Genomic DNA, 27,087 nt, shown 5'->3' with positions numbered 1-27,087 from the left:
AGGGAAGAGGTAAGGGAAAGGGGTGGAGGAGAGTGTGGGAGTCGAGAATAATCAGAATGTCTTGTGTATGTGTAGGAAACCGATGAAGAACAAATTTAATTAATAAAAACATGTGACTCTTATTTCATAATGTAAACATTGTAAGAGGATTGAGTAAAGTACAATTGTATCTATTTAGGAGAGTGTCCTGATGAAATTTATTAATATCTAGGCTAAATAAAATTAATAAAAATGCAGAGGAGAAAGAGAAAGCCAATTTTTTCCCTTATTATTTAGTTAATTTAGTGAGCAGTCGGTTTCCATCTGTGTGTCATGATCTAAAGTATGACTCACTTATGGATTAGGGAGGGATGAACCTTTCCACTCGACCCTGCTCCATTTACATTCAGTGTTGTCTTGTGTATATGAGAAAACTATGAACACGAGGCAAATATGTTTATACTTTTAGAAGTCCAGAAATAATTCACTGACATTAGTTTTAATGAGTAACAGCACAATCTTCTTAACCAGTTCTATTAATGATGACATCATCCAATTTTGGAGTAAAATCTTTAAGAAGAGAATCCTTTCACTGATGTGGTGTCTGAGAAATTGAAAACTTATAGGACTGAGAAAGCTATGTTGAAAGGTAAAATTTTCATTGCAGTAATAAAAGTGGAAACTTGGGAGAAATTATAGTTACAACCCTATTCTGGCAAAATAAAAACAAAACAAAGAAAGAAACAAAACAAAACTGAGAAAACAAAAATAATACTTCAAACCTTTCATACAGAAATGTATCTGAAAATGGTTGAATGTTCACATATTCTATAGTTATATTCAGGAATTTTGCAACATTCTGCCAATTAAAATAAAACATCTGCTTCAGTGCAAGCATATAAAAAGCTTAGCAGTTAGTATCTCCCTCTTTACATCAAGACAATAGCTGAACAAACTAAAAATCCACTTTTTGAAGCTCATCAGAGAATTGAGATCACAGCACAAACTCTCATTGAACTCTGGAGAAACTGGTGCCTTAGTCCTCTTGCTATAAAAAAAAAAAACACCACAATAAACAGGGTCTAAAAACAAAAGTGATTAATTTGCCACAGTGCTGGCATCTGGTAAGTTTGGGATTAAGACACTTGAAGATTTGGTGTCGAATAGACATGTTTGCTGACACATTGCATCACCTCTTCATTTGTCCTGTTGAAGTAACTTCAGTAAGATCATCTAGTCCTTTTTCTATTTACTGTCTGCTTAAATCCTCCTCAGTTCATGCCCTACCTCAGAACGGTCACATCTGCCTTGGTATCACATTGGGGATTATCTGTGACCCTGGCTGTGGTCCAGATGTGACAACCAGAATAGTAAGTATCTCCACAAGCTAACCATAAAGTAAAATAACTAATAAATGTATAAATCAAAGGTAATGGTCATGTTGTGTCTGAACAAAGCACTGTGTTCTCCTGCAACAGATGTTGCAAGGTTATTCTGACCCTCTTCTAAGAATGATGTACTTGTGTTCTTTTGCTTAAAAGCCCTGTACACATAAGCCCCAGTAACAATATTCTCTCTGACGCACTAGCACTCTTGGTCGCTGACCAAAGATAAAGGACAGTTACACTCTTAAAGGAGCTTGACATAAGTTGGTCCATAATTTTCTTGTATGGATTATTTCATTTATATAGCAGCAGGGAGAAAGGCACTGTCCAGAACTACTTTTGTAAGAATTAAACTCCCACTGCAGAGAGTCCCACTGTTATGACCTAGTCACTTCCATACTATCTCAACTTTCAAATATCAGCATGCTATGTTATAGGTTTTGTTGATACTAATGGGAGTCCTGCCCTTTCCTAAACAGAAATAGAGGAGGAATGCACTGGAGAGTGGGAACAGAGGGGGTTTCATGAGAAACTGAGAGAAGAGAAAGGGTAAAATGTGGTTGGGATGTAAAATAAGTCAATAAATATCTTTATTAAAGAAAGAGAGATGATATTTTAGGTGGTTTATTGAGTCCATAGTAACTACTGAATAAAAGAATGAAAGTCATGATTTCCTGACCCAAAAGAGATGTTGATGAAGCTAAAACATGTCAAGAAAACCTCAGGTGCCAAGTAATCAATGTCTGGGAAATAATTATTTATAATTATATATTTCCATGTATTTTAAGAACTCTCCAGGATTAACTACAGTCTGAGGGAATCTTGCACATATTTAATGTAGTTGCAACTATAGTAATTCCACCTGGGTTTCATAGCAAGGAAACAAAGAATATACATTCAGGACTTTGCTGGAAAATTCAAAAAATATCAATGATATAATCACAAAAAATTAACCACAACAATGAGCTTCTATAAAAGGCGAAGGATTTTTATCACCATTTGTTTCACGTGCCAAGGAACAAAGCCACCACAACAAACATGAAGTATCTGATTGACTCCTCAGGGGTAGAAATGATTGAAGGAAGTGTGTGTCACTTTAAACATATGCCAATAATAATTTCTAAAACACTGAGAGACTAAATATAAAATAAACAGAATAGATCATATGCTACTGTGTAATTCAGTGACTTATACCATTATACAACAGAGATTATACAACAGAGATTTTAGAAGTAAATGTAAGAAAAACATAGCAAAGAAGTATTAGATATAATAATGGAAGAAAACTTTCAAGTTAGTGGCATAACACCAAGCAAGATGAATTTTGTATGATGATTACCCAATACCAGGTGGTAAATTTTATACCCAAGCAAATGATATGAAAATAAAAAAATAATAAACAAAGACAAAAAGGCTAAGATGAAAGTGATACAGGATGATAATTTTTGTCTGAAGCCATAGAAAAGGAGAATTTTGCGAGGAAATTTTGAAGAGCCAAAAAAAATGTAAAATACACCTAAACCATTAACCTTGAACTTCAGCAAAACTAACCTTTAAAGGTGAAACAGATTAGATTTTTCCAGAAAATGAAAGTCAAGTGAATTTATCATCAGCACATATACTGCAAGATTCAAAAGTTTTATATCTAGGAACAAAGCAGCATAGGCTAGAAATTCAGTTTTATATAGGAAGGGAAAGTATGAAAGATGAAATAATTGGTGCTGTGTATTGTACATTCTATTATTAATTTACCTTTAAAAATATCACTGATCAAATTTTTTATTCATAATAATGAACAAGTTTACTAAGTGACTAAGTTGAATTAATGAATTCAGTATTATAATGGACAACAGTATCACAAGGTAATTTCACAATCCATGAAACAATATGAGGTATTTGTGATGAACTAGCTTCATATTTAATGAATATTAAAAATATAGATGACCCAACAGATTAACATGGATTATCATAAAATAGCAAAATCATTTTATACCTAATTAAAGTAGAGCAAGTAGAAAAACAATATGGCTGGAGAGATTAAATAAGTCTAATAAAAAGAAAATAGTTATAAACTTCACAAATATTCTATTTTATGTGATATCTTGTATAAAGCATGATCTGCCCAGGTATTTTACACAATATTTAGTTGGTGTTTCTGTAAGCCTATTTTAACATGAGACATATATTTAATTTGGAATATTGAGTAAAGTTGCCTGTCTTTTGTAGTATGGTGGACCTCATAGAATCATCTTAGGGCTTAATTGGAATAAAAGTGGTGGCTCTCTAATAAATAGAAGAGAAGTCATTCTTTTTCATCTTTCTATGAACTTTGGTGTTGTCCTTTTCCTATTCTTTCAGAGTAAGACAAATACATTTGTCTGTTCTGGGTTTTAAGTCTGCAGAATTATACTGTTGGCTTTTCAAATTTTACCATGGTGTGAATTCCATCAGTATGTAATACAATCCATATTTTGGAATTTTAAAGCTTAGTTGTTTTCTTGTATAGAATAACAAGGTAATAATAAGTAGCAAGAACTGTACTTGTCAGCAAAATTATCACAAAATGAACCAAAGCATTGCACTGTGTTTTAATACAAATATTTTTTGAAAATTATACTTTGTGTTTGTAAATTATTATGTATAATAAACACATATCTCTTTCTGTCCATGAAGTGTATGAAAACTGAGTGTTGTTTTGGATGAAGTTCCCAAATATATACTAAGTTCTTAGCCTAGTAAAGTAATCTGAAATATGATGTTATTCAGTTAGTTAAAAGTGATAAATATATATTGAGGTATTGGTAATATAATTTATAATAATTTTAGAAAATATAACTATTGCAAGATGAGGAATAAAAATAACTCCACTAGAAAATTAGGAATGTCTATATAATTATGTGCATATATATTTATATAAAATACTTTTATCTGCTTCTGTGACCACTATAAATATTGATGCATATTGATGATTATTTTAAATATGAATTGTTAAGAAACATAGATAGAAGATATTTTTAAAAAATCTAAAGGTGTTTTAGAGAAGTGGATTTGGAACAAGAGGAACATTCAATAACAATTGAGGAGTAAATTCTTCAAGGAGAAATAGCATTTCTCCACACACATCTAAAAATATAAAATCAACTGCAAAGTGAAAACTGATAGGACCGAAAAGAAAGGCAGAGCAGCCCAGACTCGGTGCTGAAAGCTTACGAACTTCTATTTCAGCGATAGATCATGCAGGCAGAATATCATTGAGGATAGAGTTGGCATGAAAAGAGAGATCAATCAACTTAATTTAACTGACATATATACGAAATATTCCTACCACAAAATGCATAGTCTTCTCAGTCTCACATAGAATACTCACCAAGAAAGATCAAAATGAAGATTGTAAAACATAACTTAGCTAATTTAAAAGAATCGAGACCAGGCAAACTACATCCACAGTGGAGTACACATAAAAATTCAACAGCTGGAACACCAGTGAGAAGATACAAGTACTTTTTGATTAGATAATGCAATGATACATAACAGAACGGTCCGGGAGAACACTCAAGAAGAATTTCAATATTTTTTTTAGGATATGCTGTAGTAACTTAGTAGGAGATTGCTTGTCTCAGCACGTACAAAGTCCTGGTTCAAAGCCTGGGACAATAATTTTAAAATATTGTACCCATGGTTCATAGCAGTTGTAGTTACTTACCTGACAACAACATGTACAAGACCACAACAACAGAACTCCCAACACAGATGGTGGAGATGCACTCTGAACCCTGACATAAACTGAGAAACTATTAATTACTGCTGAGCAGCAAGAATAACTGTTACAGTGTGTTTCAACTGGTATGTTTCCTGCATTACAGTAACCTGACACCCATGCACATATGGACAATATTAAATGAACTTAGTAGTTATCAACTACCCATGCACAATACTAAATGAACTTAGTAGTTATCAACAAGAAAAAGAAAGAATAAAGAAATAAGGAAATGGAGTTCTTTGGGAGGTTGGTTGTAGGATATTAAAGCATTGAAGGAGGGAAATAGTGTCTGTAGCTACTCATATTTTATTGTATATATGTATGTAAAATTTAAAGACAAAAACTAAATGGGAATGAATCGTAACAACTTGTTCTGAAAGGTCACTGAAAATAAAACTACATTTTAAAAATAAAAAATGGCAATGAGATGAAACTTAATAAATTTTGTTAGTTGCACTAAGGGCTGCAATAAATGTGTATTATTTGTTTATATGTTAGAAAATAGCTAAAACCAATGTCTTAATCCTTCACCATTAAAAAAACAACAAAAGAAAAATACTAAAAGCCTAAATTCAACAGGAGAAAAGAACTAAAAATTTGGGATGCCAATCAAATTCAACACAGAAACAGAACAAATGACAGGAAATGATTCTCTAGGATGGAGCTGATAAACTTCAAAAAAAAAGATAACCAAGAAAAAAGACACAAAGTAAGAATTCATAATTGAAAGAAAGCCTATGTGATCACATTAAAAGATGTATATTAAAAAGACAAGGGTGTTTTAATACCTCTATAATCAAAAATTTAATAATGTATACCAAAATGAACATTCCATTGAAAATCCTAATATACTCACACTAACATAGGAAACAGGGACAATGCATTGAAAGTATAGCTTGCTTATTCCTTGAAAATTTCAAAAAAAATTTGATGAAAACTATCAGATGTCCCTTCCAACTCCTCTCAGATCCCATCAGCATGCCCCCTTCCCAACTTCATGCCATCAGTGTTTAACCAACTAGTGCAATTAATATTGTTCCAATGTGTATGAGAGCAGGCTGTCCCCTGGAGTATTTGCAACCCACCAGGAGCTATAACAAGAAAACTGAATATCCCTGTCCTCATAGCCATGAATTGCCAAGAGCTCCTCAGCTAGGGCTAAGGTTCTTGAGATCCTTCCTCAAGATAGGACAGTCTTAGTAATCCTGTATGTATTAAAGGAACAGAAATGATAGTTGATAATGTTCCCAAAGGAAATTTCCAGGATGCCAGTATTCACAGATAAATGTCAGAAAATTTAATGAAGAGATAACACTAATTCTCCGCAATCTCTTTCAAAAAATACGATCGGCAGCACAACTTTCTAACTAATTATGTGATGCTGTGATGACCCTTATGTGGAAGTAAAAGAAACTTCTAAGCTGTAGCTTTCTTTGATAATGACTAAGGAAACAATCAAGAAACTATTATCAAATGTATTTCAATGAAAAATGAATTCTAATCCAACAAACTAGAATTGGTGTGAATATGTTAATTGACATCATATTTGGTTAAGACTTGAAGTGACTTGGAAAAAAATCTCAAAGAAGAAAATTTATGTGATTAGATCAATATTATAACATTTTATAAAATGCAAAACAAATGTTCATATAAAATATCAACAAATAGAAATGGAGAATCTGCTGAATTTGATAAAGAACAGATTAAAAATTAATAGAGCTGACACCATGCTTGTTGCTGAAAGTCTAGAAGTTTTCTTTCTGAAATCTAAGACTGGAATTAAGACATTCAAGTCTCCTCTTAGCACCATTATTCAACTTCATACTGGAAACTTTTTATAGTTCAATATAATAAATAAAAGAAATATCATATATATCTTTAAAGATATATATGTACCAGTTCTATTCACAGACAATTATCTAAGTAGAAAATCCCAAGAGGTGAATGAGAAAATCTCCTAGTATTGATAATCAAATTAAATGGCATTATAGAGTATAAGAAGACATAAAACATTCTCTTTTGTATGTACTAGCAATATACATAGAATTAGAATATATAATATAAAATATGCCATATACCATTAACACTGAAAAATGAGTTGAAATTTTAAAAAAATGCAAGCATTTATAAAGCTAATTTGTGGAAAACTAAAAATTCTGATCTAAGACTTCAAAGATGACTCAAACAAGTGGACAGCTTAAATTGACATCACTGAATCTACAAACATGTAAATATTTCTTCCTTAAATAATATCAGCTAGAATCTCAGGATGCTGTTACATAGAATGCCAAGCTGGAAAATGACAGGCATTTAGGTCATAGTAATACAATACATAACCCATCAAAAGTTACCAAAATTATAATCAAGTGCCTATGACAGAAGAACTATCTTTTTACCAAATTACTTTGGAATAATTACATATACATACTGGGAGAAATAAATATTACTTCTCTATATCTCTTTGTATCTATAAATCTGTCTACATGTAATCTAGATCTGTTTACCCTCTATATGTATATGTGGTATACACACACATTTATACACCTATATATCTTATATTTTCATAAAAATCATTTCAAAATGGATCACAGACCTTTAGGAAACAAACAAAAAATGCCTTTCATAATGGTTATAAAACTAATAAGTGACCTTGGAATTCACAATAGATTTCCTCCAAGAAGCACACAAGTCCCTACTAATCAAGAGGAAACCTTCAGACAAATCCCAGTGTGGAACATTCTACGGAACACCTCACCAACATTCTTCAAGGTTATCAAAAACAAAGGAAGCCCAAGAAAATGTTGCAGCTAGAGGTTCTTAAGGAGATATGCAAAATAAATGTAATGTGGCATTCTGGAATACCTTAGGGAGATGCAGAAAAAAAGGGCAAGGAAACTGTGGATAGTGTTTAAACATGGTGATCCAAAATTGTCCATTATTTGCAAAGAATAATGCATTCTACTAGATTATATCAGTACAGGACAGATGGGCAGGCCAACAGGAGTCCTCTCCAGTCCCTCTTTTAAATGTCTTTAATTCTAAACAATCTAAAACTGTATTAAAACAGATCAAGTTTTTGAGCTATCAAAATGTGAAAGCTTTAATTAATAACATTGGAAGACATATTAATGAACTTCTATATTTGTAACATTGTTGGTGTGAATCAAACACAAATAGTTAGATCATACTCTGTATGATAACTCATTGCAGGTTATCATTAACCAAACTAAAAAGAAGTAACTGGGTTATTATTAGACAAGAAAATGAAATCCTACATGACTATAATGCTTTTGCTAGTCTCACTGAAGAATTTTGAGGAATGAATTGCCTTGACGATAAATCTTGGAACTGACTTTTACATGTATTTCTATAACATCGATGACGTTGAAAGCAGAGGGCAGAAAAATCAAATCTGAGTTTGTATAACTTTTAGAAGACTGCTTTGATTTATAAATTTATACTTTGTAGCTGACTGGCATTAGGTTTAAAATAGATACAGTTCATGTATTTACTTTATGGCAAATATCCTAAGTAATCATGAATAGACAATTAACTAAATAGTTTTCATGAAAAAAATTTCTTAAAAGTTATTGTTTGCCGGGCGGTGGTGGTGCACGCCTTTAATCCCAGCACTCAGGAGGCAGAGGCAGGCGGATCTCTGTGAGTTCGAGGCCAGCCTGGTCTACAAGAGCTAGTTCCAGGACAGGCTCTAAAAAAGCTGCAGAGAAACCCTGTCTCGAAAAAAAAAAAGTTATTGTTTTAAATCATGACAGAAGTCATTATCTTGTAAGTAATTTCATATGTTAAAATACTCTTAGATCATGTAATTAATGGGAATTTAATGATCACCTGCCTTGCTTCAGCCCATAAGAACTCGAGAAAAGTGAAGAAAAATAAAGTTCTTGAGATTCCCAAACGTGAAGAAAATGATGCCTTAAATTGTTTTGACATCATAAAATATAAGTCAGTTTTATACAAATTTCATTACAGTGGGTACAAATGGGTAAATATATGTCTTGAAGATCTTCTCTGATTCCAGGCATAAGCTGATCATCGTACAAAACAATAGCTATAAATAGGTGGACACGTTGTGAGTCTAAATGGATGCGCTTATTGAGTGTGAGGAGGCAGAGCTCATTATATTTTCCTTCTGAATAAGTTTCATTTTTATAACTGCCACTAGATATTTAAACAGTTGGGAGGATTTATGATGAGATCACTAAAATTCTCAGTTCTAGCAGTGTTCACAGCAAGAAAGCTAGCCAGCGTTATTGCTACATATGCTTACGAACTGCACAGTGCACATAAATCTCTCCAAGCAAGCTTCTTATCTAACAGTGAGACGAACAATCATTATCCTGAGCACTAGCAACCCTTTCCCTGGTATGTTCATAGGAACCTTTCACATTTGCTCTTGTATAAAAAACTGATGTGTTTGGGGAAATATATATATATATATATACATATATATATATATATATATATATATATATATTCTTTAGTATTTTCTTGGCTTCTCCGTTAATTATTTTTCTAAGTAGAATAAGTGAAAATTTGAACTAAAAGATTTCTAACTTTTAAAAGATACATTCTTAAGGTCTGGATTTTCGAATAGCCTTTTAAAAACAGATTTTCTTTCACAAGATGCAAATTTTTGGCCTTTGCTTGGGAAGAATCAAATGATGAAAAGTGAGCCTGCCAGGAACAGCAGGATTCAAAATTGACAGAAAACTTGTCGGACTCTCCACTGATGGAAATAGGAAATATCACAAGCATTGTTTTGATTATTTTATACTTTTTAACAGACTGGTATTAGGCCTAGAATATGCATTTTGTGCATTTACTTTATGGTGAATATCCCAAGTCATAATAAATAATTAACAAAATAGTTGTCTTGGAAGAATTTCTTAATAATTATTATCTTAATATTTATAAGTGACCACTTGTAAATAATTGCATTATTTACATAATAATTGCATATAGCCAGAAAGTCATTGATATAACCCATAAAAAGTAAATCGTATAAAATGAGGCAATGGTATTTCAGAAGAAGGATTCTAGTTTAATGGAGAATGTTGTTTATTAGTGTAAACTAAATGATACGGAATATTAGAGATTTCAAAATATGAATGAAGGGAAAGTGTATATTCTCTAATATATATCTCTTAAATGAATGATGGGAAAGAAGCTTTGAGCAGAGCACAAAACTGAAAGTCAGAAAATGTACACTGATGTGTAAGTGGTGCATAACTGTATTTAAAGCACATGAACATTCTAGCACCACCACACTGAGAGAAAATGTTTTGTATATTATTTGTGATAAACCCAGTGGAAAGTAAAGGGACAAGGCATCCTACACACTTCTTGCCTATTGATCATCAAAGAAAAAATAAGATCACAACCAAACCACACTGGACATGGATCACGAGGAGACCAGCTCAAGTGGATACATCTGTATCATAGCTCCCACTGCTACGACTCAGGGGATGGTATGGAAGAGAAAGTTGAAAGATTCTAAGAGCCTTAATACCAGGAAGGCTGTGGGAAACCGTCAATCCTAGACATAGGTGCATAAACAGGAGTTCTACAATGGCAAAATCAATCAACACATTAGCATGGAAGGAGGGAGTTTCAAAAGGACCCACCTTTTGTCAAAGAACTACAGACAATTTGGCAGCTGGATTGAGCCTCTCCAACATAGATTGTGTGATGTAGAATATAGAGCTTGCTGATTGGTTAGACTGGCTAGCCGGGAAGCCATCTGTCTTGGTCTCCGCAATGCTGATTACAAGTCATTCATCAAACTCCTTCAGTAGAGACTGTACTTCTAAACTAAGGTCTTCTTTCTGCCTGTGTTTCAAATTTTCTAATATCTAAGTTCAGCTCTTGATATCCATTTAAAAATTACCTTGAGTCTCAAACTGACTTTGGACTTTGTACCTCTAAACAGTATTAATGGAAATGTGATGAACTCTGGGCACTTTGGAAGCTGGACTAAATGCTTGTGCATAATGGTATAGCCGAGGAGGGAAATGTAGTTCTTTTAATGATTAATATCACTCTTAGTTTCAAATGTTTGGACACTCAGTTCCCAGTTTGTGGAGCCTTTGTGGGAAGTGGCACAACCTTGTTGGATGAAGAACATTACTTGAGAAAGGTTTTAAAATTTATAGCCTCTCTATACCTCTGTTTAAGAACGTGTTCTCTCTGTCTATGCCAGTAAAACACTGACTGGAGTGAGATAGACAGACAGACAGGCAGATATAGGAAAGAACCTGATAAATGATTTTTTTAAAAATGCCTAACTTCTTGTATTTTTCTCATCTTTCCATCCAGAAAATAAAGTCCTGATGGGGTTTTTCTCACACTAACAAAGACCCATCTGGCACATTGGCCCAGGCTGAAGAGATATGTTCAAAACTACTTCTGAACATTTTTATCTGAGGCTGTTAGCCTTTCAGCTCCCCTTTGCTTGAATTGACCAGTCTTCAGTGAAGGGAAGAGAACTCCTCACAGCCTACCCAAAACTCTTAAAAATATCACCCATCCCAGTGACAAAGTTTGATTTCTGGATCTCATTTCTAGATATCTTTTCCATTCTGTGGGAACAATTTCTATCTCTCTTTCTGTTTCTCAGTGTCTCTGTCTCTGTCTCTCTGTCTCTGTCTCTGTCTCTCTCTCTGTCGCTGTCTCTCTCTCTCTCTCTCTCTCTCTCTCTCTCTCTCTCTCTCTCTCTCTCTCTCTCTCTCTCTCTCTCTTCTAAATTAGGTACTTTTCTACTAATGATAAAACACCATAACTACAGCAGTTTACTTGGGGCTAGGTTTCCAGAGGATGAGAATGTATCACTATCATGGTAGGGACATGTGGCAGCAGCAGGTAGACATAATGTCTAGATCAGCATTTGTGAATTCCTAACTTAAACCACAAGCTTGAAGCAGAGTCAGCAAACTCTATGTGGCACAGGTGTTTAAGATATTACCCACCTCTTTCCAGTGACTACTTCCTCCAGAAAGGCCTCTCTTCCTATCATTTCTCAAAGAGAACCACCAACTAACTCTAAGCATTCCAATGCCAGAGACTATGGAGAACATAGAACATTTCAACCATCATACGAATTTTAATAAAGTTTGTTACTTGTTACTGACTACTATGTCTGAGGTTATATACGTTTGTGTGTGTGTCTAAACAGACTTTTACTAAGGAACCATAAGCCAAAATAAACTCACCTGTAACTTTCTCTTTTAAATTTCTTTTTTGTTTTACCACTGATATGTAAGAATACTTCCTTACATATTTTTATACATATTTTAAAATATGTCGCTAGCTTTTGAACCCTGCATTAACTCTTCTTGTTTTGGTGTATCAGCAACACTAGTTACTACTTCAAACAGTGTCTAGGTGTCTATAATCCACCCTCACCTCACACTATTGCACTTGCCTTCTTTTGAATGATTGCTTTACTCTACTTTGATGTGGCCTAGTCTCAATTTTATATATGAGCGAGAATTTAAGGTTTTTATTCTTCTTTTAAGATGACATCTATTTCATACATATTGCTTTAAATTAACATTTTCTTTATTTTTATTGTTGAACACTATTCTATTTATCTGATGATGAGTATCTTAGCTGATTCTGGGTCTTGGCATATTTATATATATACATATATATATATATATATGGAGACATTTCTTTGATACAATTATTTTATTTATCTTGTTGATTTTTTTACATTAACATTAATATTAGTTTTTAGATAGACTTGGCAGGAGATTGTAAGATTCTCCTTTTCAACCTTCCCTTCAGGGCTTGCTAATTTTGAAACTTTGTAAGCTACTCATTTGGGGTGGATGCTACCAACTTGTGATATTGGTTTTAATTATCTTCTTGGTTACTTATATTTAGAACTTTTATACAACTGTTTTGTTGTGTATATACATTTTTGAAAAAATGTCAATTTATTTTCATTTCCCTATTTTTAATTTCTGTATTTACTTCTTTTTGCATTGAGTTAATACTATTTTCCTAATATTAGCTCTTTTTCTATTGAATTAACTGCAAGTATTTTCCTCTGTAGATTGTTTCTTAACTCCTTTTGTTTCCTTTGCTATGTGAAAGATGCTTAATGTTATGTAATCCACTGTCTATATTTTGCTATTGTTGATAGCACTTTGGGAATCATATACAAACATTATTTGCATATAAAATATCTTATAAGTGTTTTTTTCTAGGAGAGTTGTATCTTTGAACATCATATTCATAGCTTTGACCACTTTTCAGTCAACATCTAAGTACTCTCAGCAGTAGGAATGTCATTTTAGTGTTCTTCTTATGACTCAACAACATGTTAAAGACTCTTCAGTAATGTAGGTTTTCTATGCCTTTGTCAAAACCCAGATGTATGTAGCTACACATATTAACTTTTACATTTTTCTCTATATAATTTTATTTTACTTATTTATTTAATTATTTTTTAATTTATTCTTCTCTCATACAATACATCTTCACTGAAGATTCTCCTCTCTCTAATTTTCCCTGTTGGCCCCACCTCCTCTCTTTTAAAGATGCATTCTCTCCCTAGAAAAAGCAGGCCTTCCAAGGACATCAACAGAACGTGGCACAAGAAAGCAGGCATACACCCTCACATCAAGGCTGGGCGAGGTGACCCAACAGGAGGAAAAGAGTCCAAAGAACTGACAAAAGAGTCAGAGACAACCTCACTCCCACTGTCAGGAGCTTTTCAATACACCAATCCAACAACCATAACACATATGCAGTGGACCTAATTAAGACCCATGCAGGCTCCAAAATTGCCACATCAATTTCTCTGAACCTCCGTAAGACCCACATAGTTGATTCTGTAAGTGATGCTGTTCCAGTGTCTTTGATCCCTCTTACTCCCTCATTTTCTCCATCTTTCTTCTGTGAGATTCCCTGAGCTCCAAGGGGAGGGATCCAAAGAGACCTGCAACACGGGCTCTCTGGGAGCCTAGTACTTACCTGTGGATCTCTTTAGCAATCCATTAGTTGCCGGAGGCAGCATCTCTGATGAAGACTGCACTAGGCACCAATCTATGAATATAGGAGAACATAATCAGGAATCATTTCATTGCTTTATTTCCCCAGTCTTCTGTGGTTCTACCACAGATCTCTGGGCTAGTCTTTCATATGCTATAGCTGTATGTGTCATTAATCTAGTAATATGTTACTTGGGTTACCATTACTTTATCCTTTATTTTAACTCAAGTGTTATAATGTTCCTATGTTAACTTTTTCTTCAATGTTATTTCAAAAAAATTAAGAACTTACAAAGTTTATATGAAAATTTAAAAAACTAAAAATATTTTTAGATTTTCCTGCTTAGTGACATTTAATTTTGATATCACTCATTTTATCAAGTCAAACAAACTATGTGATTATTGCTTTTTTCTCTATCTGAATCTTTCCTGTATCTTCAGAAATTTATGAATTTCTCCATCTTCTTTTCTTTCTTTCTTTCTTTTTTTCCTTTCTTGTTCACCCAGAAGCTACAGTGATTGCTTCCAATTCAATTCCAGGACACTAGGCAGCTGCTCTTTCAGAATGAGAATCAAATACTAATCTGTCTACAATGGATGTTTTGAAAGCTCATTGAAAACCAGGTCACCTGTCATAGAAATGATAGAACTGAACAGCAGATTTGTGGAAAAGAGTTTTATATACAAGTGAAGGAAGAACTTGGAGAACAAAGTACTGGAGGCAGGGAAGGATTTTTGGAATACAAAGGTGATACTGTTATTTTTTTCCAAAACCAGAGCTTAATCATGAGTGGCAATGCAGATACACATCAACCATATTTTTTTCTTCCAGAATCATTTCAAAATGCAACCCTTAAAAGAAATGTTTTAGAAGTGTAGAATTACTGGAAATGTATGACTTATGGTTTCTGTGTTTTCTGTACCCATTTCCCCTTTTAACAATGTATGTTAGAATCTCAAATTTGTTCTAACGAGTAGGAAGGTATTTATACTAAATAGAAGTATTTTGGTTAACTCAAGTTCAAAGTTTATTCAGAATTTTAAATTTGCACTTATGGACCCTCTTTCTTCCTTCCCATGGTTATATTAAGGATGCCACAAAGCATTTATTTGTCATCTCTCCTTAGGATTCATTGTTTTGACCATTTCTGAGAATAACTTTATTTTTTGATCACTTTGACAGTATTCAGGAGTTTTGACAATATAGTTTGTAGAGCACCCCTGGTTGGGATTAACTGATGTTTTTCTTATAAACACACTGGAAGGAAGACAAGAGCAGTAAAATGCTATTTACACCTCATCATGTTCATGGCTTGATATATAATTAATATTTATGATTGAAGATTCCATACTTGATCATGTAGTAAATGAAGTACTCACAAATTTTTTTTCTGTACAGTCACTATTTTATTCTCCAACCCATATTGTAAAATCAGTCATTCTGTGCACATTTTTCCATAATGTGACCTATATTCCAATTGCTGTGAGATCAATGCCTAAGTAAGGGAAATATTTGGGAGAGTAACCAATTTTCCCATTCTTTCCACTGAAGATTTGTTGATGCTGCTTATGTTCATGGTGTGCATTATGTGAGGCACATGCACAGTGTGCATGTGTATGAGTTTAAGAGTGTGTAAACATGTGAAAACCAGAAGATGAGGTAGGTCACTGTCTTCTTCCTCTCTGCATTAGTTCTTTGAAGCAGAAGCAAAATCTCTAGTTATTTTGACAAAGTTGGCTAATAAGTGGTTTCCTGGAAGTCATCTCTGTCCAACTGCCTATGGCTTACAGATGCGCTCAACCAAACTTGTTCCATACACTGATTCTAGAGATTCAAACTCAAGTCCTGCTTTTACAGGAGTTGTCTTTGTGACCCCTCTACTGATTACTTTAAATGACAATTTACTTATTTGGACTATAGTCAAAGATGTTAATTAATTATTTCTGAAAAGTTTTGTCATTGATTATGCTTTTAGTTGTAATCTTTGCTTTTGACATGTAGTTATTGTGATGGGTTTTTCCTCTTCAGGGCATAGAACATTTTTTAAATCTAAATAGGAACCACCAAACAATGAGAAAGGCAAATCCCCAATAAGACATTTCTTGTGGCCAAATGAAAACTCCTTTTCTGGTATGAGCTCCATATAGGGCAGTGGATTGTCAAATTTTCCCATGTCACATAGAAATCCCTAAACAACTCAGCTTGCCAAGGTGACTGTTTACTCTCCACTAACCAAGGAAATGCCTTATTGCTGAAGGTACCTATATAACTCACTGGACATGGAGAAGTCAAGCTGCCTAATTAAAGCCTTCACTCCTACTGACTAGTGTTTATGGTACTGGAAGGTACACTGCTTGCTACCAAAGGCGAAAAGTAAACATCAATGCAGCTACAAAACCTCAGTTTTAAGTGGTGACTTGTCTGCAAGATACATGGGTACAATAGTGGCACATAAGTTTCGAGTGTTACCAACAATTATCTGATTGGAATTAAGGACTATTCTATGAGATGGAATCTACCCATGACATTGTCAGGTGTCAAATAACCTGAGACTAGAAAGATCAGAGGCCCATAGGAAAATCAAATGCTACAATTCTGCTAGAAGAATGTAGCAATAAAATTATAATCTGCTTTACTCTTTATATTCTATATACTATAGAATATATTATACTGTGTATTGTAGTATATATATTATATTTAATATACTAATTATATTATGCTATACTCCTATATAAGTATCTAGCCCAGATATCATCAAAGAAAAATAATCCTGAAGTAGATGGAAACAAAGGAACTCATAACTGGACAATGTGGAGAGAGGGAGGACCGTTGGGATACTCATTCTTTTGGTCTACAAGAGCTAGTTCCAGGACAGGCTCTAAAAAAGCTGCAGAGAAACCCCCCCCAAAAAAAAGAAAAGAAAAAAAGAAAAAAGAATGTTCTGCTGTGGGACATCGCTCGGTACCCTGTCAACTGTATTTTAAGAAAATGATAGTGTACTGGGTCAGGGAGTGGCTGTGCTCCGGAGACTGCTGCCGAGGGGTCAGGAAGTCAGTCACCTCCCAGATGTGTCTTCTGGTCCTAATATCCAGTGTCTTTGCTGGCCAGGGAGTTCTGGAGAGGGCCTGCCTTGCTGCAGGCAGGCTATTGAAACAAAGAAACTCCTGCCCGCTGGCTGTACTCCCTATGCAGTCACAGCGCCCTGATCGGGCTGAGCTGGATATGTTATGAACCCAAAGAGGGGAGGAAGAAGGGACGGCTTTTCTGGGTGCAAGCTGGGTGGGGTCGGAAGATGGAGGCAGTAGCCAGGGAGACTAGCCCCAGCCGGAAGACTAGAAAGTGTAAAAGGACAACCTATAATTCGTGATCCTTGAGAAGATAATAAGAAGGTGAATCCAAAGAAAAACATATAGTTATCCTCCTGGATACTGGAAGCAGACAAGATTGCCGGGCAAAAATTGGAAACTTGGGGGTGGGGTGGGATGGGGACAAGAGGAGATGGGGAGAAAAAAGCGTGAAGGGGAGGATGGGGATGCTTGGGATATAGAAGGATGGATATGGGAGCAGGGAAGCATATATCTTAATTAAGGGAGCCATATTAGGGCTGTCAAGAGACTTGACTCTAGAGGGGTTCCCAGGTATCCATGGAAATGCCCCCAGCTAGGTCCTTGGGCAGCTGAGGAGAGGAAGCCGGAAAAGGCCAGATCCTTTAACCATACTCATGAATATCTTGTATATCACCATAGAACCTTCACCTGGCGATGGATAGACATAGAGACAGAGCCCCACATTGGAGCACCGGACTGAGCTCCCAAGGTCCTGATGAGGAGGAGAAAGAGGGAGAACATGAGAAAGAAAGTCAGGACCATGAGGGGTGCGTTCACCCACTGAGAAGGTGGGACAGAACTAACGGGAGATCACCAAGACCACTTGGAATGGGACTGATGGAACATGCAACGAAACCGGACTCTCTGAATGTGGCTGATGGTGTGGCTGACGGTGGAGGCTGACTGAGAAACCAAGGGCAGTGGCGATGGGCTTGGACTCTACAGCATGGACGGGCTCTGTGTGAGCCTTGTCAGTTTGGCTGAGCACCTTCCTGGACCTGGGGGGAGTTGGGAGGACCTTGGACTTAACATAGGGTAGGGAACCCTGTTGGCTCTTTGGCCTGGAGAGGAAAGGAATGGGGGTATGGGTGGAAGGGAGGGGACGGAAGGGGGAAGAGGAGGGGAGGAGATGGAAATTTTTAAAATATTTTAAAAATAAAAGAAAATGATGACTGGCCAGTAGCCAGGCAGGAAGTGGAGGCAGGGCAATGAGGACAGAGGAATTCTGGGAAGAGGACTCAGTCTGCAGTCATCACCCAGAAGGAGAGGACGAAAGATGTGACTGCCTCACCAAAAAAGGTACCAAGCCATGTGGCTAACACAGACAAGAAAATGGGTTAATGTAAGATGTAAAAATTAATTAATAAGAAGCATGAGCTACTAGGCTGCAAGTTTATGATTAATGTAGACCTCTGTTTGTTTATTCATGACTAAATGGATGTGGCACCGGGAGGGACGGAAACATCAGTCAACAATGTCCCCATCAAATCTCTCTACTCAGGTCTCAGAAACCATGCTTATGTAGAAGAAAAAAGATTGAAAAGCCAGTGGAAATGGAGGGTAGCAAGGAAACAAGGCCTTCTAGACACAACAGGGCTGACACACCATATGAACTCATAGAGACTGTGGCAGGAGGTACTGGTCCTGGAACCTATGTGGGGTCCTTTAGCTGAGAGGGGAAGTGAACACAAGAATCCATCCTTAACCTGGAAGGTATCTCCAATTTTTGTGATAACAACTCACAAAAAATGAATTTTCTCAAATAGAGTCTCACTGGTTAGACAAACCACAGTTAAGGGGAGACCCTAGAACCAGCGTAGATGGCCAAAACAAAACAAGATCAATGTTTTTCCAGGTTTGTTGTTATACCATGCTTTGTTTGGGTGTTTTTAAAAATTATTTTTAATTTTTATTTTTTTACTATACAGATTTTTTACTTATATATTATTGTTTCTGATTTTGTTTTATGGGGTTTCTCTGTGTAAAAGTATGTGCATCTCCAGTGCCTTTGTGTGTGTGTGTGTGTGTGTGTGTGTGTGTTTTCTTTGGGTCTTTTTTCCTGTTCATTTGCTTGGTTTGTGCTATTCTGTTTGTTTATTTGATATTATTATTAGTAGCAATTGTTCTAGATATCTTCTTTAATTTTAATGAGTGTGAGAAAAGCAGGTGTGGATTTGGGTCAATAGGGAAGTGAAGGGAGTCTTGAAGAGGTTTGGGGAAAGGAGTCCATATTCAGAAAATATTGTATGAAAAAAATCTATTTTCAATAAAAATATTGTTTTGTGATTTGTCTAGATTTTTGCTAAATGTTACAAGAACATAGAGAAGACTTCTAGCCCCTTTATATGTTACTGTTATAACTTGATGTTCAAACTGGCTTTCAAACCCCCCCTTTTCCCCTTCACCTGAGTGCTCAGTTGACATCTCCCTCTAAAGAAAATTACTACTTCCTCTTTACCCGAACCTCTTTCCCATGTTTGCCCTCCTGGAATCTATTCCTCTGAAAACTGCTTTCACGCAGTTTTATTTTGGTCATTTGTCCCTTCCATCCTTTGTTTCTAGGAGCCTGGTTTGTGGTCGAAATCCCATAACTACAAACTGATCTCTTCATTTGTCCCTGCTGCCGGCCTGCAATATCATCTGAGTGTCAGTTTAAAATAGGTAATATTGAGTTTATACTTGAGTGAAATTATTTAGATTGCCATCTTCAAACTGCTGTTTGACTGAACTTTTTGAGATGATAATTATGGGTTTAGGTATATTTACTTAATGCTTCTTTGTCTTTCTTTTTCCTTATCACTGAGTTTCCATGAATGGAAAACATATACCTTGAAAATTATCAATGCAAAGCCTTTCTTGAAGCTTTATTTGATATTTTAACTTAATATTTTCAAGATTATATCTATAAAATACCAAGTGAATGTTAAAGTCATGGTTTGATATCTTGTTTGAGTCAACCCATATTCATGCAAGAACTTTTTACTCTATCAAAGATATTTTACTCTATCAATGAAAAAGAAGACAGAGATTAATTGAAAAATCCATGAACTCTCATTAATTTTATATGCCTGAGTTCAAGGCTCTAAAATGAATTATTGCTAAGTTTGACTGAGGGTTCCAAGAGATTCTGTTGACATCTTCAGATACTGAAAGGCTAGTAGGTTGTTTCTTGTCTGATTGTGTTTTCAGGTCCTCAAATATACTTTGTTAGCAAGTCTAATTCATTAATATGCATATCTGGTCCTCTTCTTAACATTTATACTAAACTGTGATAACTTTTATAATTACCTGTGATGATTACAACGAACAAAGCATTGGCTGTCCTGTCTCTGACAGAAACTATAAGAAATAGTCTTTGTTTGATAAGGACCCTGGGTTAATGTTTGCTCTGGTCTGAATACAAAATTTCCAATTTCATTTCCTAGCTTCTATCAGTATTTGAAAGTAGGGGAGCATGTCGAGCATTTGTCTTGACTGGCAGAAGTGGGTCTCCGGAGGAGTCACTATTTGTTACGACCAGTTCTGGATGTGCCTCATGCTCTCTGCTTCCTACTCAGCCACTGTGAGATGACCCGCCATGGTGGAGCAGCTGTGATGAGGGTACGTGTCAGAGAAACTGTCACCACACCAAATTCTCCTTCATTTGTTTCTTCTGCCAGGTTGTCATTGCAACAAGAAGTAACTATCACAAAGTTAAATGTAAGTAAATACACAATCTAGGAAATGTCCTTCTTCTTTTGCTATGGTGAGGAGATGATCACTAAAGACCCAATACTGATAGTGATGAGTACCTTCAAGCAAGTTTGAAAGTTGAGCATGTCATTGGCCATATATTATTAATCAAAAGCCATTCACAAACTGGAAGTTGGGGATATACTTTGACCACCATTATCTTAATATGTGTATTACTTCTAAGAAGGTTACTAATGTAGCACTGAAGACAAATCACTTTATGCATTGGTCTGGATATTTATTTTTAAAAGTTCAAAAAATTGTTGTATCCAAAGAACTTTTCTTGATTTATAGAAAGTAAACCCTTATAAAGAGCAATGACTTAAAATGTCATACTTGAGTTCTTTTGCTTGATGTATAACTATTTGTTTTGAAACATGTTATATTATTTATTATTATTGTATTATAAATTATATGTAATTATGTTATAATAATTTTAAATATTTTTTCTAAGCTATCAGTAGAATTGATTAAATTAGGTATGTATATTTAAGCTGTGTGTGAGAGAGAAATTATGTGAATATAAAATATATGTAAAGCTACATCTTTGAAAAAACAATGTTAATTTTAAAATTAGATGCAATTTTTAAAATATGTTCTAATATTTTCATAACTTCAGATATGAACCTGTAAAAGAAGAGACAAGGTTTAGAAATTAAAATATTAACAGGTATAAAGAGTACCAGATAGGTTTAATATAAATTTTAATGAAACATATCAACTGTAGGAGAAAAAAAATATGTTTCAAGTTACATCAATAATTGAAAACTGATTTATGAAGTGAATAAAAATATCTAACTTCTTTTGAAAAACTCAGATAACTAATAACCTGGTTAGATTCAGCATCTTGGTGCCAAGATCAAAACCTATGATTAATAAGATTTCAATGGAGACCTTTAATTTTTTTATGTCTGTCTATTAGATTAGAAAAATAATCAAATTATCTATTCAAATTATAAGTGAGCTAAAATCAATCATAGCAGTAGGGTAGAAAATGACAATAAATAGGAATTAACTCACACTAAGACTTAATTGAGCTGACTCCAGGGGTTAGATCTACATCTCTACGGGAAATAGATTAATAGTAGATTACAATAGCTTTGGCAAGGATGAAAGTTTTGACTTTCAAAAGAAAAAAGGAAAAAGATGTTTTATTACAAATTATAGAAATATTTAACTAAAACATATTTGGATCTAACTGGGAAATTTTTTAATAAAATATTTTTTTCTGGTGATTAAACCTCCCCTTAGAGATTCTAAATTAAATTTAATGATGATTTTGTAAGACCTTTTAAAAGAGAAAATACAAAGTTTCTTTTAACAAAGAAAACAACATCTTGTGAATAGGTACTTCTTACATTTTTATTATATTTCATTTAACTATATTATATATTCAATGTACAATCTAGAGCAATGTAGTATTTAGAACTTTTAATTGATTCTCTTGATTTTGAAAAAGCAATGTCAGGATTAATTCTATATTGAGTTATTAGTGTTATCTATTTCCTAGTTGAGCATATTTGTACATTCTATAGCTAAGGCTCTCCTTCCACTGCCTTCAAAGTAGACAACACATAGGTTTACATTCCTTTATCCCTGTTTGCTCTTATATACTGTTATTTCACTCAGCTCTAAAGATAATAGGATGTGGTTGAGTTGAATCCCATTTTCCTATTGAGCAAAGAAATTCAAGTGCTGATTAGCTGAAGAGTTAGTTAAAATTTTCTTTTAACTCAGTGTTATGCTTTTTCACTAGAAAAAAAATGAAGAAAATCAAGAAATCATAATGTACTGAGATGAATTTCTACCTGAGGAAGGAAACAAGAGTTTTGTTCAAAGAGACACTATCCTTGAACAATGACATCAACAAAATCTATGTTGTTTTTCTTTCTGAAATACATCAGCTACAATAAGTAGTGAAGATGTAATGAAGATATTTTGGTATAAAATTTTACTTGAGAATTATATTTGGAAGTAATTTAAGTATCTAAAATCTGTGTCACTGTACTTCAGTTTGCTTCAGACAATTGTGCCTATCACAGTGACACTTATGAGAAGTCAGTTTGAAACAGATGTAGAATCAAGAAACAGTATAAGTAGCTTTTCCTAAGCAATGCGATAATGAAGTTTGTTTCAGTTTTTTTGAAAGATTCTAATATCACAGTTATGGTTTAAAATGGAGCTTTCTACTCAGTATGAAATACCCATATTAATGTAATACACTATAATCTCTATTGTCTTTATCCCAATTTGATAAATAATTAAGTCAGATGCACAAGAGAATCTAAATAAAAATAAAGTTTTATAACTAATCATGTGTTTATATTTCTGAAATATTGACATATCATATTTAGCATATATATGAGTTGCTTCTTAAACTGCATGAACTCTGTTGGGTTTGCAGATGTTAGTCATGCCCCACTTTCTCTAGAAGACTGTTCTAAACATGATTTATACTGCCTTCTGTATCTCTATCTGATTTCATACTCCTTCCAAACACTCATAGGCTCAGCTTTATCTTAGCAATACCTTTTGGATTTTAAATGTCTTTGTTTCCTTCAAAGGAAATAATAGATCATCATTGCCACCACAACAATTTTATTCAGAATTCATATTTTAATAGACTGCAAAGTTGAATTTTATTTTATAAATCATCCTAGAATTCTTGTTTTGGGATCTTTCAGAATGCACTGAATTACTTATTGTGTATAAAAATTATGAACATAGGTTTAATGACTGACATTTTATCCTTTGGGACTTGTTACTGTGTATATCATAGCATTTCCTTCTCTTTGAGACAATGAGTTCAATATGTTTTGCCTAACATTTCTCATGGCCTTTACTTTTGTGTATCTTCAACTAATTAAAATACATATTTCCTTACTTTGTTTACTTTTCTTTACACACTGAATTGTATTTTTAAAACTTCAGTTATCTTCATCTGATTGTTTAATACATGTTTTCATCAATTCATTCTGCTTTGCAATGACTAACTGCAGATTACTTGGTTTGTTTGATGGCCCATGCTATTTATTGCCTTATGTTTCTCCAATGAAGAAGACAGACACAGTTTCTGGAAGAGCACTTTTCTGCAAAGCAAATTGCAAATCAGAGAATGTTGAAGGTTGTCAAACAATGATTGCGAGTGGTATAATGAAATCAACCAGAGGACAGAGAAAGTCTATCAAGACAGAGAGTGTATGCCAACGTCACGTGGGAATCTACTACATTGCAATCCAACCACAGGATTAGAGTTCGATCGATATATATATATATATATATATATATATATATATATATATATATATATATATCTTACAAAGTTTGAGTAATGTTGAACCTAACAGTCAGGAGTTAGTAACCAAAAAATTCCAGTTCCATAGGTGGGATACCTTCATGTCAGTTGTTGATCAGGAAGGCATCAGAAGCTCCCCAGCAAACCAGGCTTCTGCCATTCCTCTTGAGTTCCCATTGAAAACTATTTGATAAAACAAGATTTCTGAAGACACCACACAATTTGGGTAGTGATACATAAAAATGAAATAAAAATTGAACTTATCTGGAAACTTCCGTCCTGCTACTTAGCTTTCATAGTGATAAAAAATTCAATATATGTTTTTTGGGGAGAAAAAGATATCAATGGTCTTACAAAATGACACCCCTAAGAACTACAAAACCAGCCTGCCAGGCGTAATGTATCTATTGATGCAGTAGTAGAACTATTATAGTGCAAGCAAGACATCATCATTTCTGCTCAAGAAGAGGAAATTCATGTTGGAACTGTAAACTTAATTTAAAACTCCATGGCTAAGGATATCTTAGGTCCTAAAAGGAGACTTATTCTTTTTGTTTATTTAAATACGTGCCACCAAACTACCTTCTAAATACTTATATTTATGACTCTAGGTTAAATATTACTCTCAGTCTTACTTAGAGAAACATCTCTTTTCAGTGAACACATGGATGTACACTGAAAGTGCTGAATATACATGGAAGTCTGATGTTCATCACTAGATATAACACTCATAGCACCCCATTTAAGGGTCATGGAATAATTAAAAATGATGAATGAAAAATATAAGATCTGGAAGACAGAGAGTTGCTATAAAATGTTATCACGTGGGCATTATCTAGCAAATACAACCATGTTCTGACAGGCAAAGTAACTGCCTGCACTAGACCTGGGTAAGACTAAGTCTGCCAAGAGGTAATCATAAAAAAGACAAATAAGGCTTTATTCCTCCATGATGAATTATGAGCTATTCATGGATACTGTGGGACAAATAAATATTGTCTTTAACTGTACACTCACTGAAGAATTCATCAGGAAAGAGTGGATGGTTCCAAACCAATGATGTTCATATAGATGGCTATACTCACTGAGTCCCACACCTACAATAATCCAGCATGGATGTGGTAAAGGGACTTGAGGGTTAGTTGGTCATATAATAGGAGTCAAAGAAGATAATGAGGATTACGGTAGTCTAAATTCAGTACTTATATATGCTCTTATGTCTATAAAATAGCCAAATCACACATTTAATAAAACACTGAATTTTAGCCCACATATTGAAAGCATAAAAATTAACATCCGTGGATAAGAAATAAACACACGGTATTTGCTTTTTGTTGTTTAGCTTTGGTCTGAGTTATCTCAGGATGGTTTTTATTGCTCCATCAACTTACCTAAAATTTTCATTTTTCTTAACAGCTGGATAATATTCCATTTTATAATAGTTTTATATTTTCATTACATGCATCAATTGATGGATATATAGGATGTTGCCAATTCTGGCTATTATGAACAGTACAGTGATGCACGTGGATGAGACATTACATATCAAATAAGATATAAATGTTTTTGATATATGTTTAAGAATGGCGTAACTGAATTTTGAGGTAGATATTTTCTCAGCTTCTTGAGGAACTTCCCCACAGATTTCCAGGGTGCTTATACCAGTTTTCTTCCCCACCAGCAATAAAAGGTTTTGCCATTTCCTTGTAAACTTGCCAGGGTGTGCTGTCATTTGTTTTATTGATCTTGGCTATTTTATTCATCTTGTGTAAGATGAAATATAGAATAGTTTTAAATAGCATTCCCCAGGCTTAGTAAGTTATCGTATATTTTTGTATGTTTTTCAGTCATAGGTGATTCATCATTTGAGAACTCCTTGGTTAGCTCTTAACCCATTTTTAGTTGAGGCATTTTTCTCTTGGGGTTCAGCATTTTTAGTTCTTTATATATTCTAGATACTAATCCTTTACGGATGCATAGTTGGTTAAGGTTTGGTCCCATTCTACAGGCAGACCCTGGGAAGGACAGTGGTCATTTCTATACAGAAGCTATTCAAATTTATGAGGCCCCATTTTTAGCATCAGTCTCGGTGCCTATCCTATCAGTGTCTTGTTCACAATGTCCTCTCCTGTGCCCATGATTTAAGACCATTTCTCACTTTCTCCTTCAGCAGATTCAAAGTAGCCAGGCAGGAAGTATACGTGGGACAACCAGACATGAAGTAGAGGTGGGTCAATGAGAACAGGAGAATTCTGGGAAGAGGAATGCTGATTCTGTAATCCTGATCTAGCCACAGAGCAACCAAGATGTGACTGCCTCACCGACAAAGGTACCAAGCCAAGTGGCTAACATAGACAAGAATAATTGGCTAACATAAGTTATAGAAGTTATTAAAAATCCAGAGCTAATGGGCCAATCAGTTTATAACTAATGTAGAATTCTGTGTGATTTCTTTGGGACTTAGTGACGTGGGGGCCTGTTGGGACAAAAACCTCAGACAACAGTGTAGTGTATATATTCAGGCCTATTTTCTTGTCTTATTCCCTAGATAACACAGTGCAAGAGTTATTTGCATATGATTTATATTGTATTTATTATTGTTAGTAACAGAGGTGAGTTAATGTAGTTGGGAGGATGCATGTAGTTTATGTGCAAACACAGCATTATTTAGTATAATAATGTTATAGGATTTAGTATCAGTAGACAGTTATGCAACTAATTCTATAATATGAGGTAGTAATTAATATTCAAACACACACACACACACACACACACACACACACACACACACACACAATCACCACAACTTTT

This window comes from Arvicola amphibius, chromosome 3, assembly GCF_903992535.2.
Source record: "Arvicola amphibius chromosome 3, mArvAmp1.2, whole genome shotgun sequence".
Taxonomy (NCBI): Eukaryota; Metazoa; Chordata; class Mammalia; order Rodentia; family Cricetidae; genus Arvicola; species Arvicola amphibius.
The sequence above is the reverse complement of the archived record's forward strand: the minus strand, read 5'-3'. Positions refer to the sequence as shown.